The 14,348-nt window shown below is 42.2% G+C and overlaps 1 long non-coding RNA gene across 2 annotated transcripts in view; it reads left to right on the top strand.

Annotated features, from left to right (window-relative positions):
• The first annotated feature begins 247 nt into the window (after window positions 1–247).
• The window catches only part of LOC138687819 (uncharacterized), a 64,043-nt gene continuing 49,942 nt past the window's right edge, over window positions 248–14,348 (top strand). Inside the window, exons 1-3 of one of the 2 annotated variants that reach the window (XR_011326957.1) lie at window positions 248–493; window positions 3,129–3,184; window positions 5,403–5,939. This is a non-coding gene — a long non-coding RNA (uncharacterized lncRNA). Of the gene's footprint in view, window positions 494–3,128; window positions 3,185–5,402; window positions 5,940–14,348 lie in introns of those variants that run through there. The other variant, XR_011326956.1, reaches the window with a different exon arrangement.

The raw sequence follows: 14,348 nt of genomic DNA, 5'->3' as shown, positions 1-14,348 counted from the left end.
CCCCATCATGTAGCCAGCATTTTAGAATGTAGTTTCAAAGTGAGCAGTATTTACCATTTCTTCTTTCTAAGATAATTCCTCAAATATGCTGGTGCACTGAGACTCCTGACCCTGCTCAGTGTAATCAAATAAATATTGGTTGCACTTAACCTTACAGATCTTTAAGATTGATAGCTTTAATGGTTAATTAACAATTGTTAATCATTTTAGTTATGAAAAGAGGTTTTTATGCTTTTACAGGTATTCCAAAGTCCGTGCCTTCCCTGCTGCGTGTACCCTGACACGGCATCGAGCCACGACTGTATCTCAGCGCAGCCCACAGTCCTGCAGCTGCTGCTCCCCCCCCAGCAGCATCCCCCCTCTGTGTGCAGTCAGCGCTTCCCATCAGCCGGGCACCGGCTGGGTTCTTCAACCTGTATTCTGGGAAAACCAGGGAACAGATGGCGTCAGGGCTATTTTCACAGTGAATAACAGGAATTCCCACCTCTCCAGGGTACCTTCATATCGGTTGACTCTTTTTCTGTCTTGTTAATGATAGCATACTTCCCTTTCACATTCACTCAGTGTTGTCTGCTTTTTTACTTTAGAAATTATTGGTTTTAGCCTTTGCTGTGACCTTCTACAAAATGGTATCTGAAATCTGGGGCTTGTGTTCTTATCAGGAACCAGAGGCAGGCTTCATTAATTTGGTAACAGCTTTCTATTGACTAAAGTGGGGCTGCAATTTCAATAGCCAACGCCTAATGGTAGAGCAAGGACGAGTCTTGCAGGGGGGGAAAATGCAGTTCTGCTCAGTTCTAGGCTGCTATTAACTTTGTGTGATACGGAGCAAGTCCTATAACCTCTCTCTGCCTGTATTATATGAGATCCAAAGTAAAATTATACCTTTTTTCCACTTTAGAAAGTGATACAAATAAAGAAATAAATATATAAATGCTAAGTTCGTGTTATTACATTCAGACTATTTGCTTCAAAGGAATTGCTCTGTATAGGAAAGTTATTTTTAAACACTATTTATTTCAGTCGTTGTTGCAAATGTTCTCTTGCACATCCAATTAAAAACCATGTTTTGTGTAATTTATAACTTAAAAAATCAATTTCAGCTACGAGTCTTTCATGTTTAGTATTTAAGTATTAGGTATGAGACTCTGAAAGCGAGTCATAGGTAAACCATAAAATTAGTAATTGTAGTTTCTGAGGGATCGTGGAGTTTTTCTGTGATCCACAGAGAAAGTGTCAGCAAACTTGAAGAGGAATAGCTTCGCGAGTGCACCTGATACGAGGCAGAATATATTGAAAATAGACAGTGATGATAGTCCTATACCTGCGGGAAATATCATAGGGTTCCTAATCCTGATTATTAATTTAAATTGTGGCACAGTTTGAACTTAGAGAAAGCAGGTAAAGAAATAAAGTTTGGAAGAGTCTTAGTCTGAACCAAATAAGCAACAGTCCGCAGTGATGCTGGGTGGCAGCCGCGAGGTCCAGTGCAGCCCCAGGGGAGTTGGTCCCCGCCTGTCACCTGCTCGATCAGAGCATCTGTAGGACACCCATCGGGGACGGGCGCAGGCTGGGGGCGAGTCACCTCCTGGGGCCGGCGAAGGGAATCGGAAATAGATTTCTTAGCTGAAATAAGGGTATTTCTGTTGCTGCAAAGGTGGTGCAGGTTCATGATCAGAATCAGGTTCATGGTCATTCATACTGTTCAAGTCTGCCTTCCGCAAGGCACTGCTGTGGCTCGCGCTGTGCTGGGGAAAATTTGCCCATCTCCTGCGGACAGTTCCTTAAAACTAGAAGTCTCTCAACAGTTAGAAGACTGTTACCCTTGAATGCACTCTTCTCTGTTGCTTCCTGTGTACCACCATCAGACTAATTAAAAGCAGGTGCATGTCAGTGTATCAGCTGCAGGATGCCGCTGTTTGTCATCCCTCCTCTCTCCTTGGGCACTTCTGAAAAATGGGAAGGGCAGCTCAGGCGCAGAGTGTCGCAGGTGCACGCCGAGTTAACTCTGCCAAGCCTGACTGGTTGATAAAAATAGCCAGAGAAGTGTCTAAATGCTTGATCCTGAACTCAGGATAACCACGGGGCTTTGCCTCCGTCGGGACACCTGGGCTAAAGCCCTTCTGCAGAACCACAGCTCTACGGTACCGTTGCTGCTGAGCCTTCCCTCCTTATTCCTGTGCCTGTACTTGCACAAGCCTTAGCACACAGTGATATAAGGCAATCTCTGAGTGATATAAGTGACACAATGCAGTGATAAGGCTATCTTATACTGCTTCTGAAGTGTCTGAGGAGCTGAAACAACATTTCCTTGTGTTGCAAGCACAATACAATGCGCCATTAGCCCAGGGCTCCGGAGAGGTCCCAAACTGCCAAGGAGATGGACAAACAGCTCTCTGGCACATGACTGAAATACCGCAGGTAGAAAGAAAAATGTAATATAACACCATTGTGAAGCAGTAATGTTCTCATATTTCATCATTTTGAGATATCTCAAAATCTGCTGTCAGTCAAGACCAGCTTGCCAGGCTTCCTGTTTTTAACATCACACAAATATTTTTGTCACCTCTTCCATCAACTTAACAAAAAAAAAAATCACAAGACTTTCAGTTTTTCCTTTCCTGCCTGATCTTTTTTCCAGGCTAAACAAAGAAAATGTCTCATCTCGATGCCAGGCTGTACTTCATTTTGACTTTATCTCTCTCAGTGCAGAGCCTTCTCCTCCCCCTGCAATCCCCAGTTCAGCAGTGCAACTGAAATGACAGCTCCATCTTTCTCTTTCCCCATCTTCTATTTATTACAGAAGATGCAGAGACCTCTGTCAGATGGGGGGGGGGAGTGAAAAAGGTAATTGTGAGAGGAACACAGCGTATTTTTCTCCTTGGTTTGAGCACTCACTTGTTTTTTCTTGGTGTTTGTATAAATTATACATCTTTGCCCATCCACTTTGCACCTCCAGTGTTGCTTATACATCCTGATGATAAAAATAGCTGACTAACTCTGGTTGATAAAAGATCTGAAAGAAGAGTGTCAGTGGGAGTGTGACTGCCCTATTTTTTTTTGGTTAATTAAAATGTGAATGTTTCCTCTCTCTCAAGCCCTCTGTGATTTTGTTTCTTTTCTTCCAGAGAACTGGACTTGCAGTGTCACACGCATTTCTCTCAGGATGGGGACCCCTAGCCAGGTAAGACCAAATGCCACTGCTTGCAGAGCTGCAGCCCCGGGGGGGCTGGGCTGGCAGTAGTGGGGGGTCTCTGTCCCACCCACTCCCACCAGGTTGCTCGAGGACCTGTCCAGGGGGGTTGAGCATCTCCAGGGATGGAGCCCCACAGCCTCCTTGGGCAGCCTGCCCCAGTGTCTGACCATCCTCGCAGGAAAAAGGTGGGATTTGTGTTCAGATAGGCTTTCCCGCATTTAATTCATGCCATGCAGAGTGGTGCCTTACTCGCTGTGTTGCCCCTTTACTTTATGGGGAGTAGGATGTTTCTCAGTGCTAGCCCAGCTGGCCAAAACTACTCCTTACTTATAATACTGACATTGAAAATGAAACCGGGGGTCTGATCCCAAATCAGCTCACCTCCCCAGTCAGCACAGCAGCTGGGGACCCTCAGTTAAACTGATTCTAAGATAAACTTGATGGTCCATTTTAAAAACTATTACAGGCTTGCTGTCGTATTAGCTAACTCTAGTTCTCATTTCGAGCATCTTGCGATGCAGATGGTCTTTCAACTCTGGTTGCATCTCAATGGGAACCCAGGTGGCTGAAAATCAGCTCAGTTCACGGAGAGGCTTTGAACCTGACAGTATGCCTGGCGTACTCTCGATGCCTTGGGCCACTCTGGGACTGCATCAGCTGGGTATAGATTTGAGACTGATACACATATGCACTATTACTGTTTTGGCAGTTTTTAATAGGTCTGGAGCAATGTGGCATTTTGGGGGGTCTTTTTTCCTGAAAATAAACAACAAAAAAAAAAGAAAAGAAAAAGGGAGGAAGGTCGTGCTTAATAAGCAATAGTCCTTTTTGTAAAATGAAAAGTGAATGGTAAAAAGTAGCACTGGGAACTCAGGCAAACCTGTGTGAAGCTGAAAGTACTTGTTAATTTAAGTCACCGACCCAGCATATCGCAGGCCAGACTTCAGCAGGTTTCAGTAATGTGATGGACGTTTACGTGGACAATAAAAATGTTCAGTCACAGAGAAATTAGTAATAAAATAATGAAAAGAAATAAAGTCTAAGACTTTGAAAAGAAATTGAAAAATCTGTGTTTCAAGTGAGAAACACATTTCTGGATAACAAAGTTGTAAAGACTTTTTTAAGGTTTTCTTCTTAAATTATTCTCCATCTGTATCTGCACATTCCTCCAAAACACAAGGTATTAGTGTTGCTGGAGGCAGGTGAGGTTAGAAAAGACTCCCAGCCTCATCAGAAATGCAGTTTCTGGTATGTGCAGTCTTAGATGTGCAGAGGCACAAGTGTTTTACGGATCATTTGGACAGAGGCAAGACCTTCCCCTTGGTTTTCTCTTGGTTTGCACATCCCAACCTTGGTACCTTACGAGTGTGGGCAGTTTCACCCCAGTTTAGCAGAAGGAGATGTATCCTTTCTGCTCATGTAGATATGAGACTTTTGTCTTCTGTGGATGTTCAGGCAGCAGCATCAGTTGAGTCATTTTCTTACAGCAAACTGCAATGCTATTAACAACATTTCATAAAGTCTAACAGGAATCATGGGTCTTCACAGTTTCTGGGGAGGAGGAAAATGAATCTCGTTTTCACTTATGGGACAACAGGAGGAAGTATCTTATGAGACTGAATATTATAGGACTGCAAAGCATTGGTGTTAGGGCAATATTACAGTGCAGACTTTCACACTCAGCTTTAATGACAGTGTCAGTTCAAACATCACTGTTAAATGATATGATTGGGTCCCTTAGACAACTTGTTTTGAGGAAAATTGCAAGTTGCAACCTGGGGACTAGCAAAAATAATTAAATAGCTTAACTAGAAATCTAGAAAATGTATAATATGAACAGACTTGAGAAATGCTATCACATTTTTGAAACTGTGTAGTTTTATCAGAACAGAAAAGCTTTGACTATCATTTACATCTCAGAGCAGAAGTGGAATTTTTGTGTCTTGGGATTTTGGGCTGGCACACATGGGTTCAGCTGACTGCTGGGTCTGCAGTCGGCAATAAATTTCATTGTGGTATAATAGTGTGAATTTCAGAGATTTTTTTTCTCTCAGTCCATTGGACACCCAGCGTAATTCTTGGATTGGGGTCAAGTGGCTATAGCCCAGGTGACCTGCTGGAGCAATCCTTCTGGGTGTTCAGGAGGTGGCTGTTTAAAAACTCTCTTTTCTTTTACTGTTAATTCCCTCGTGCTTTTCTATTTCAGGTACATTTTCTGAAAAAGAGTAAGAAATCTCAATCTTGAGAAGGATTTGAAAGGTAGTAGTGTAGTTGTATGCGTTCATTATGGTCTTGCTGAGATGATAAAGAGGAAGGTCCTGGGCAGGTGGTTACAGTGGAGAACCCAAAACACCCAGAAGAGGGAAAGCAGCTGTGGTCTGCGAGTAACGGTGATCCAGAATAACGTGCCATTTATTTCATGTTGCAAGTAGTCAGAAGAATGAATTTATGTATTGATACTCTCTTAACGCCTGCTGTGAAGTGTAGGTACCAGGTCCCCTGGCTCAGTGCCTCAAATTCCTCAAAAGGAAAAGAATGAAAGAATTCCAAAGTGTGCTTGGAAAACTTGAAGAAATGCTAAATTTCAACTAATCAGAAAAAGCAACCTCTCTAGTGGAACTGAGTTCAATGCCTTCTTCCTTTGTGATGTTTGTAGAGGTGGTTTTGCTCTTCTATTTAGAGAAGTTCAGTTGTTTAGACATTTTACTACACAACATAATCATTATGCAAATAAATGCATAGTACCTATGTCAAACTTAATGTCATTTTCTTTTGCATATGTTCAATTTTTTATTTCTTCTATATTCTAAACCTAAATATTTTGAAACAACACAAGTTTCTATAGAAAGAAGATAACAATGATCACCCTTCCAGCAAGCTGTACTAAATCTGAATTTAAAAAATTGTCTTTATTCTCCAATTTGCTATATGACAAAACCTTCTCTTTGCTGCTGTCCCAGGAAAACAGACATTCTTTTAGTAAGGTTTTATTCCTAGTGGCTCCAGATCAGTGTATTATAAGAATTCTTAGAATAATGAGGAAAGACTTTTACATACTCAGAAAAAGACAATATAGCAGTGAAAAAGTAGGCATAGAAAATTTGTCAGAAGGGCAATTTCCAACTAAGGAGAACATGTATTAATCTCTGCTCTAAGAGTCAAGGTTCTTGTTGCTGCTTGCTTACTGGTCAGTATTACATGTCCTTAGGTTGCTATCAATTTAAGTCCCATGCGTTTGAAAAACTAAAGAGAAACCAAGTAAATTTCTAAATGTCAGGAATTTAGGGTCATGAAACAGAGAAGTCCAGTTATTCCTGTTCTTAGATCTCCCCCATACGCACATTGACATTTTTCAGACTAAGGACATGGCTTTAAAAGAGACCCACCTAACTGACAACAGAGAAGAAAATCAGGTCTCCAGAAAGCTTTGCAGATGACTCCGAGCTTCCTCAGATGACAGCTGCAGATGACAGATGAGCTTCCTCCTCATGATCCGTGTATAGAAGCCAGTTATTATTATTTGTTTATACCTTGGTAGCACTTGTTCAGATTTTGGGACTGTCAACTTTAGGCACTTCATGAACACAGAAGTGAAATGGCTTCTTGAACAAAATAGTTTAAAAGTTATTGTGGTTCTCTTCTGGAAGCTTGACCGTTTTGATAATCTATGTATTTACCCATATGGGGTTTCTATCCAATTAAAAAAATTAAGCACTAACTTAAATGATGACTGCACGGGAAGAAAACTCCTCCTTTATCTTCCTCCTTTATTCTCCTCCTTTACTTAAACAATTTATCCAGACCCCCCTCCACCTGAATCACTGTTTCATTAGATCCATTCTCTCAGGTACGTGACAGTACCACAATATAATCTTATACTTCAGAGGGACCAAGTCTGTTTATTCAAATTTTAAACTCATTCCTCTCATAAGCAAGGAATGTTTGGACAAAAACTCATTCTTAGAAATCATTTCCTATGAGGATGTGCTTGTGTAAACCCAGAGACTTAACCAAGCCAAGCATGGTTATGACTGATTTGGACTAATGTTAGTTTTCGAAGTTGAGAAGCATTTTGAGACTAATCCTCATAGTATTTACTCTGCATCTCATAAGACCATTTACCCTAGGGAGGGCTTAACCCTGCAAGAATTTGTGGAATACTGTGAGAATAATTCTCCTTTTCACACTTTCCTTAATAACCCAGGCAGTGATGCAGAAGACTAGGATTATTCTAGACAGTTCCCAAGAAAATGCTTGTACATGCTAATGAGGAGAAAAAGCAAGCACCAGCGTTGTTCAGGCTAGAGACAGGAATCCCAAGGAGAGATATGAGAAGTCTTTAATTATGTAAAAGCATATTGCAAAGAACAAAGCATTAAGCCGTTATCCATGTCCACTCAGGGCAGAGTGAAAATGGATAGGCTTAAATTACAGCAAAGGAGGATTCTTTAGTTATTAATAAATGTTTTCTACCGTATTGAAGAGCACCTGGGCACTGGGCAGATTGCCCATGGAGGCTGTGGGTCTGCATCCTTGCTCTGAGACGGGGTTGGAAAACATCTCTGGGGAGTGGTTCCGATCCGTGTAATCCCACTGAGGATGTGGGGTGATTTAAGGGATTTAGAGTCCCTTTTGGTCCCTTGTCCTACTAATATCTGACTTTTATTTCTCCTATATTTTAGTTATATGTTTAGTAATTAAACGTGACCTGAGATTAAAAGATCCTTAGGTTGTATAAGTATTAATTAATGAAGATTCAGGACAATCCTCTGAGGCCACTATTCCCATTTTACAGATGGGGAAACTAAATAAGGCAGATAAAGTGCTCAGTGATGCACACAGAGGCTGTGGTTTCAATTGAGCCCAGGAGTGCTGACTCCTCTGCTTTTCCCTTCCCTACAACCAGACACATTTATTTTCCTGTTACTACCTCTGCAAAATAGTCCCTTACTGCTGTCCAGAAAGGGCTTTCTCCTCTTTAGAGTGATAGAGTGATCTGAAATCTGGGCAGAGCTCATCTCTGAAGCAAAGGAGTAAATGAATCTGGTGGGAAGGATGAGGCTAAGCAGATAGGGGAGCAACAGATAATTTCCTGTGAAACATAGCAAAAGGAGAAAACTAATGAAAAGACTGGAAAAAAGGCAGTTTTAATGTTGTTAGCGGGGTGTCCTTTCAAGTGTGATCTTTTTGTGTCTTAGAAAATTTGTATGCTTTTCAGATATGATAACAGCCTATCAATAACAGTCATCAAATACTAACATTTTCAGATACTGTTTTTGTATACATCCTCTTGGCTTTAACTCAGTTTTATCACTGAGTTGCCTTCTTTCTTGAAAGTATTCCCATGAGGTAAATCAGTGTTTTATATCTCCCTGGGAACAACCTCCTCAGAAGTCAACAATCTTTTTCCACTTGATGTTTGAGCCACACATGAAAATAATAATAAAAACAACAACAACAACAGTAATAAAAAACACTATGAAGGGAATTATTTTGTAAAATGCTTTGTTTCAGTCAGATTAAGACTAATTTTTCATTGTTTGTTGGTCTTTCATCCAACTCCTATCACCCAGCTTCGTCACCTTCAGGAAACCTAGACCAAGAGTATGTGCACAGAGCTTTAAGCTCCATTTCATGAATTATCAGTTCTTACAACGCTGAAGTCAGCTTGGATTACTCTATGTGATTGTTCAGTCCTCTTAGTAAACCGCTTTATTGTATTTGGTTTATAGGTAAAATGGTAAGATTTTAGCCCTGAATCTTAAAAATTGGGTGAGTGCGTTAGGTACTGAAATAATAATAACAACATTCAGCCGTAGCAAGTACCTGTTGACCTCTGTAGACTTAAATTGCTCCAAAAGGTGACCAGGCAGGGCTTTGGGATGATGGTTGACCTCTGCAGCGGATGGTTTGTGTTCGTGCAGGAATGTATCCCTGGTGCCGGTCCTGGAGGACCGATGAGTCCTTGCTGTCTGAGCTAGAGGGTCACTGCTCTGCCTGCTGGCTTCCTTCCCCTGTCTTCCACCTTCAGATCATTTTATGAACCGAAGATGAGTAACGATATCTCACAAAACTTCTTTGAGAACATAACCCCTCCATCTCCAAGGGGAAGCTCCAGCATTACGTTTCTACATCCCTGAAAGGGGTCTGTGCCAGATCCCATCTCTGGTGCCATTTCCAGATTCCACAGCCAGCAAATGTTCTTCCACCACACCTGAATCAAGAAAACAGCTGTCATAAATACAGTTTATAAAAATTTGGCTAGCTAATTAAAATGAAGTGGAACAATGTGAGTCTAAACCTCCAAATCCCAGACAAAGCAATTTGCAGCTTGTGGAGTGGCTGAGCTTAGAAGGCATTGGGGCTCTCACTGCTTCTTATTTCTAGGCTCCGTGCTTCTTATTTCTAATTTGTCCAGCCCTGGGTTGAAAAGCCAACCAAACAAAACTAACTGTTCATTCTTCATAACACTTTTCTTCCACTTTTTGTGACACAGTGGTTTCCTCAGCTTATGCTAAATGGCCATTGCTTCAAGTGCCTGATTTCTTACACTTTCCAGCAGAGCTGTGAGTAAGGATGTGGAAAACCAACAGTAAAAGACATCAGTGCACAAGGCTAATCACAACACCTTCTTTTGGAAGCTCAGTAGAGCAGAATCTCAGTTAATGCAGCTGGAAAACTTCTTAGAGGGGAAAGAAATAATTTTAGTATGCTTTAACTAGCTGTTGGAGGGAATGGACTTGAAAAGTAAATGGGGGAAAAAAAAAGGAAAAATAAATCGGCAGTTTTTACAAATAAGCTATTTCAGAAGGAAAAAGCACACTAAATAGGCTGAGACACGAACTGGCAGTGTATTCTCAGTTTCTTATGTTCCAGTTTGGAGTAAGGCAAATTCAGAATTTCAAATAGTGACATCAACAAGTAAAGAGAGAAAAAGTTTCTTTTGGGGAAAACCACTGAGTTTTTGAATCAGAAGATCAGTCCATCATATCATGGGCAAAACACATTCTTGATGCATTTGAACAAAGCATTGAAAATCCCAGGGCAGAGGCAACAAGAGCCTTGGCTGTATTTGCCTGCCGAGATGAGGAGGGAAGCTGAGGACTCAGCCATTAGGCTGCGATGTACATCTGGGGGACAGTTACACTCAGGGTCTGCAGGAGACAGGAAAGGTTTGGCCATCTATTATCAAAATGTCCTATGGGACAGGTGATTATTTTTTATCTCAAGCATTATGAACTATTAAAACTGTGAACTGTGACCATAGATGGTCTCAGATTATGTCCTCTATCCATACATGTATTTGCGACCCAGCATTAAGAAACTCCAGAGCCATTATTAGCACTTGTCAGTAATTGATTTTATGGCTGCATGGGGCAGGGGAACACTCTTTTTCAGCCATAGACAGAGTTCATGGAGCAATGGATCACAAGCTTTCCAGTAAAAGGTTGCCAACACGGCTGCTCTTTGTTAGTACTTTGGGACTGCTGAAGGGTCTCCCAGAAAGGAGTAATAACACATTCAGCCAGTGTCATGATAGGATGAAAAAGGTGCTACCCAGCATGGAAAGTTGCTACCGGTACATCTTATGGGAGCATTTACGGGACCTGAAATTGTGTTCGCTTTGAATGGTCTCGAAAGAGACATTAGCAGGTGCCGGTGAGTGCCAGGATGGATGAAAGGGCCGAATTACACTCCTCACCAATTATTATAAATGAGAAAATAAAACAGGGAAATTGTTGAGTGGGCAAATAAAGAGAAAGTCAAGTAACTAATGAGACTGCTGTGTCCTTCTGGGTAATTACTTCTGATTTCTGTGAAATAAATGATGTAATAAAGAATTTCACCACCCCTTCCTCTCCAGAGAGCGGAGCTGACTGCACCAGGCTTCCCTCTGGGGTGGCTGAAAGTATTTAGGTCCCCAATTCAGATGTTGTTCATAAAGGAGGAAAAAAGAGTTATGTGAGATGTCAGTATCTGACAAGTGCTGACAAAGGCTAAATTACAATTTGTTCTCTACCTACAAAGCTGTTGTTGAGTAATTGGATGTTTTTTACCTCTTTATACCTAAGTTTTCACTTGTGGGAGAGGGAGAATAGCAACTTAACTGTCATGCAAGTATTATATATCCCATGTGCTTTGGAAAATTTTAGATTCTTGGAAGATTGGAGCTATATAAATATATAAACATGCAAATTATGCAGGTCAGAAGGCACGCCTGATAAGTATTCCTAAGAATCCTCCATCTCTTTTCACAAATAACTTGCTCATTTTTTCCCCACTATTGGAAAAGAGCAAGTTTTTCTCCTTTTTTGCTGTTGCATGTGAGCTCATTACCAGGTTCATCAGCTGGCCCAAACAGCTTAGCACGTGCCATGTACGGGGGTTATATCAGGGCCAAGGAAAATGGTGTTCCATTTTTCCCAAAGGCTCTGGTATCCCATCCTCTGTAATAGCTCTAGGCTGTTATCTTGCTTCTAAGTTAAAGGTTAATCAGTAAAGAAAGGAGGTGATGTCATTGTCACCCTTTAATGGCAATACACCTAAGCAGGTCTGCCTTTGAATGGCACTAAGCTGTTGTTAGCAGGAGTGCAGATTACAATGATTTGCATTTAAAGTATGCTGCATGCTTTTGCAAAGGTTTGAAAGTTTGTTACACCGATCTTTCCCCGCACTATAAATTCAAATCAATATCTTGAGTGAGATTTCTTTCAGTCCCCTGCCCTGAGCTGCTGTGTTAGTCACCCCCGTGCCCTGCCTGAATGCCCTCGGCTTTCGGAGATGGAGGCTGGGCATTTTGGGGCCCCGGTTGCTCCCCGCTGGGCAGCCTCCCCCTCCCCTCCTGGCCCTGGCAGGTGCCGATGGGATGGATAGCCCATCCTTTGGGAACGGTGCCTGTGGCTCTTCTCCCACGAAAAGCCCTGATGTGGAGCTGCCCACGCTCTAGTGCCCTGGCACGTTGAACATCAGCCAAGGGAGCGAAGGGAAGCACCGGAAAATTGTCCTTTCCCAGAGCTGTCATAGCTCTCCATCTTTTTCTGAAGGAAAAAGAAAACCGTTCATTCACCATTTGACCTTAAGGGCTCAACTCCGCAACAAGAAACTCACAGCTGGGAGAGACTCGGCTGCCGCCCGGTAGCTTGATGTTGTCTCTCTCTCCTGCACAGATCTTAACCTGCCTTTTCTTCCAGTAATGCTTTTCTTCTCCTTTTAAATCAAATCCTGGGTCTGTATTAGGAGCCCAGAGCGGGGGGTGGCCTGCCTGCAGCTTTTCCCACCAGCTCCAGCAAACAAACAGGTTGTGGTACGAGACAGAGCAGCTTGGCTTGCCTTCTTCCCCGCCACCTCAGCATGCGTCCTTTTTTTCCTGGTCTGTAACAAACAATTAGATGGCCTCTTTCATACCCCGTAACAAAGTAAGCAAGACAAAAGGAAGCAGTTGGCACACGTACATCTAAACAACCTTTAAAACTGCTGAATTCCGTGGGTTATTTGGACGTGCTCTAGCAGACACAGATTACGATGGAGGGAATATGCATAGCACAGTTTATGCAGAAAGTGCTTTAACTAAACTCAGCAAAAGCCTTTGGTTAGTGCAGCAGAGACCTGGTTACAAAAAAGGCTGCAGCTGTATCGAGCGGAACCCTGTGGCTCGTCCCCAAATAGCCCTCTTTCCTGTGCCATCCTACATTCATTGACTCTAAATTGAATATAAAATATACAGCTTGAGAATTAACTCATAGTTACGTAAAATTATCTCTGAGATCCCACTGAGACCTTGATATCATGAGGGATGTGGTATTGGGAGATAAACATGAGTTAATGGGAACTCTGTTCAGTTATTCTTGTGTTTCTGTACCCAAGTAAAAAGGCCTGAACAGACCGTTCAGTTGTGTTTTCCCCATCCTTGCCTGCTCTGACTTGCCCATCAGCCAAACTAGAAACCAATCCGCACACTTAATGTATTAAAAGCAAAATTACAGTAGTGATACACGTCAAAGCCATAACACATCACAACACCTCTAGGATCTCCAACATGTGTGATGTGATGATCCAGCATTATTAGAAGACTCATTTTATTTTATTAAAATAAGAATTAATTATATCAGATCACTTTGTCAAGGTGGTTAGACTGTACTGAAGTATTTGGATCTTAATTTGATATTTCATTCCCTATTTCAGGCAGGAATATTACTAGTGGGACATTTTATGAATAAAGATAAATTTGTAATAAACCATGGTACCTGCTTAAAACCTCATTAGCCCTCTCCTGTTCTTTTCCTGAAAAGCTGCATATGAGTTTTGTTGCTTGTAGGTAGGGAAAAAAATGCAGTGTCTCTCATCTCCTATACCTTGTACATCCCAGCTGGTACTCTCTAGATGCGGGGTGAGGAAGGATCAGTGAAATGCGATTTGGAAACAAAGTTAAGCACGAGCATCCAACGGAGCTTGATGATGCTCTTTACAACCAGGAGGAGTCAAGGGTAGGAACCCTCCGGTCAGCATCGGGGAACGGGACAGGATCGGCGTCTCCCGACGTGTTTTTTGGGCTTTCAGCAGGGGTTTGCAGTTCAGCCGCAGTCTTGGCACAGCACCCTCCCTGCGCAAACAGCCTGGGGCGGATGCGTCCTACAGCTCCCACCTCGTGAACCTTCTGCTGTTTCAGACTTTTCCGCTTTTTGGCTAAGGCTTTTTTTCCCCCAGATTTTAAATATAGCTTTTCCATTTCTTGCTGACAGCGCTGTGAATCATGATTCATTGCTGGCATTACTTTAACAGGTACAGGACTAATGATATTGCCGCCCCTCCGGAGCTCAGTTTTCGCTTCCTTTCCCTCTTTCTCGCACACACAGACACCTGCCCCCCCCCCCCCAAACCCTCCCCACAAAAGTTTTGGGGAAGGTGATACAGCTTTAGGGCTGCTGGCATGGTGCATTTTAGGGTTGTCCCTTTGTGCCTGGTCAGAAGCTGCTTTTCTGCTCCACCTCAGATTTAGAAGATCCTCCTTTGACAATCTGTGAAACAGAGCTAAGGAAAACAGACTTGTAAAGCACACGGTGAGAAGTGGTGAACTTTCTGGCACCTTTTATAATCAGGCTATTCCTAGAAATTTGAAATCATAGCACACAGCGCCATGGTGTGATAACAAGTG

Source organism: Haliaeetus albicilla, chromosome 11 (genome assembly GCF_947461875.1).
Source record: "Haliaeetus albicilla chromosome 11, bHalAlb1.1, whole genome shotgun sequence".
Lineage (NCBI taxonomy): Eukaryota > Metazoa > Chordata > Aves > Accipitriformes > Accipitridae > Haliaeetus > Haliaeetus albicilla.
The sequence above is the reverse complement of the archived record's forward strand: the minus strand, read 5'-3'. Positions and strand labels throughout refer to the sequence as shown.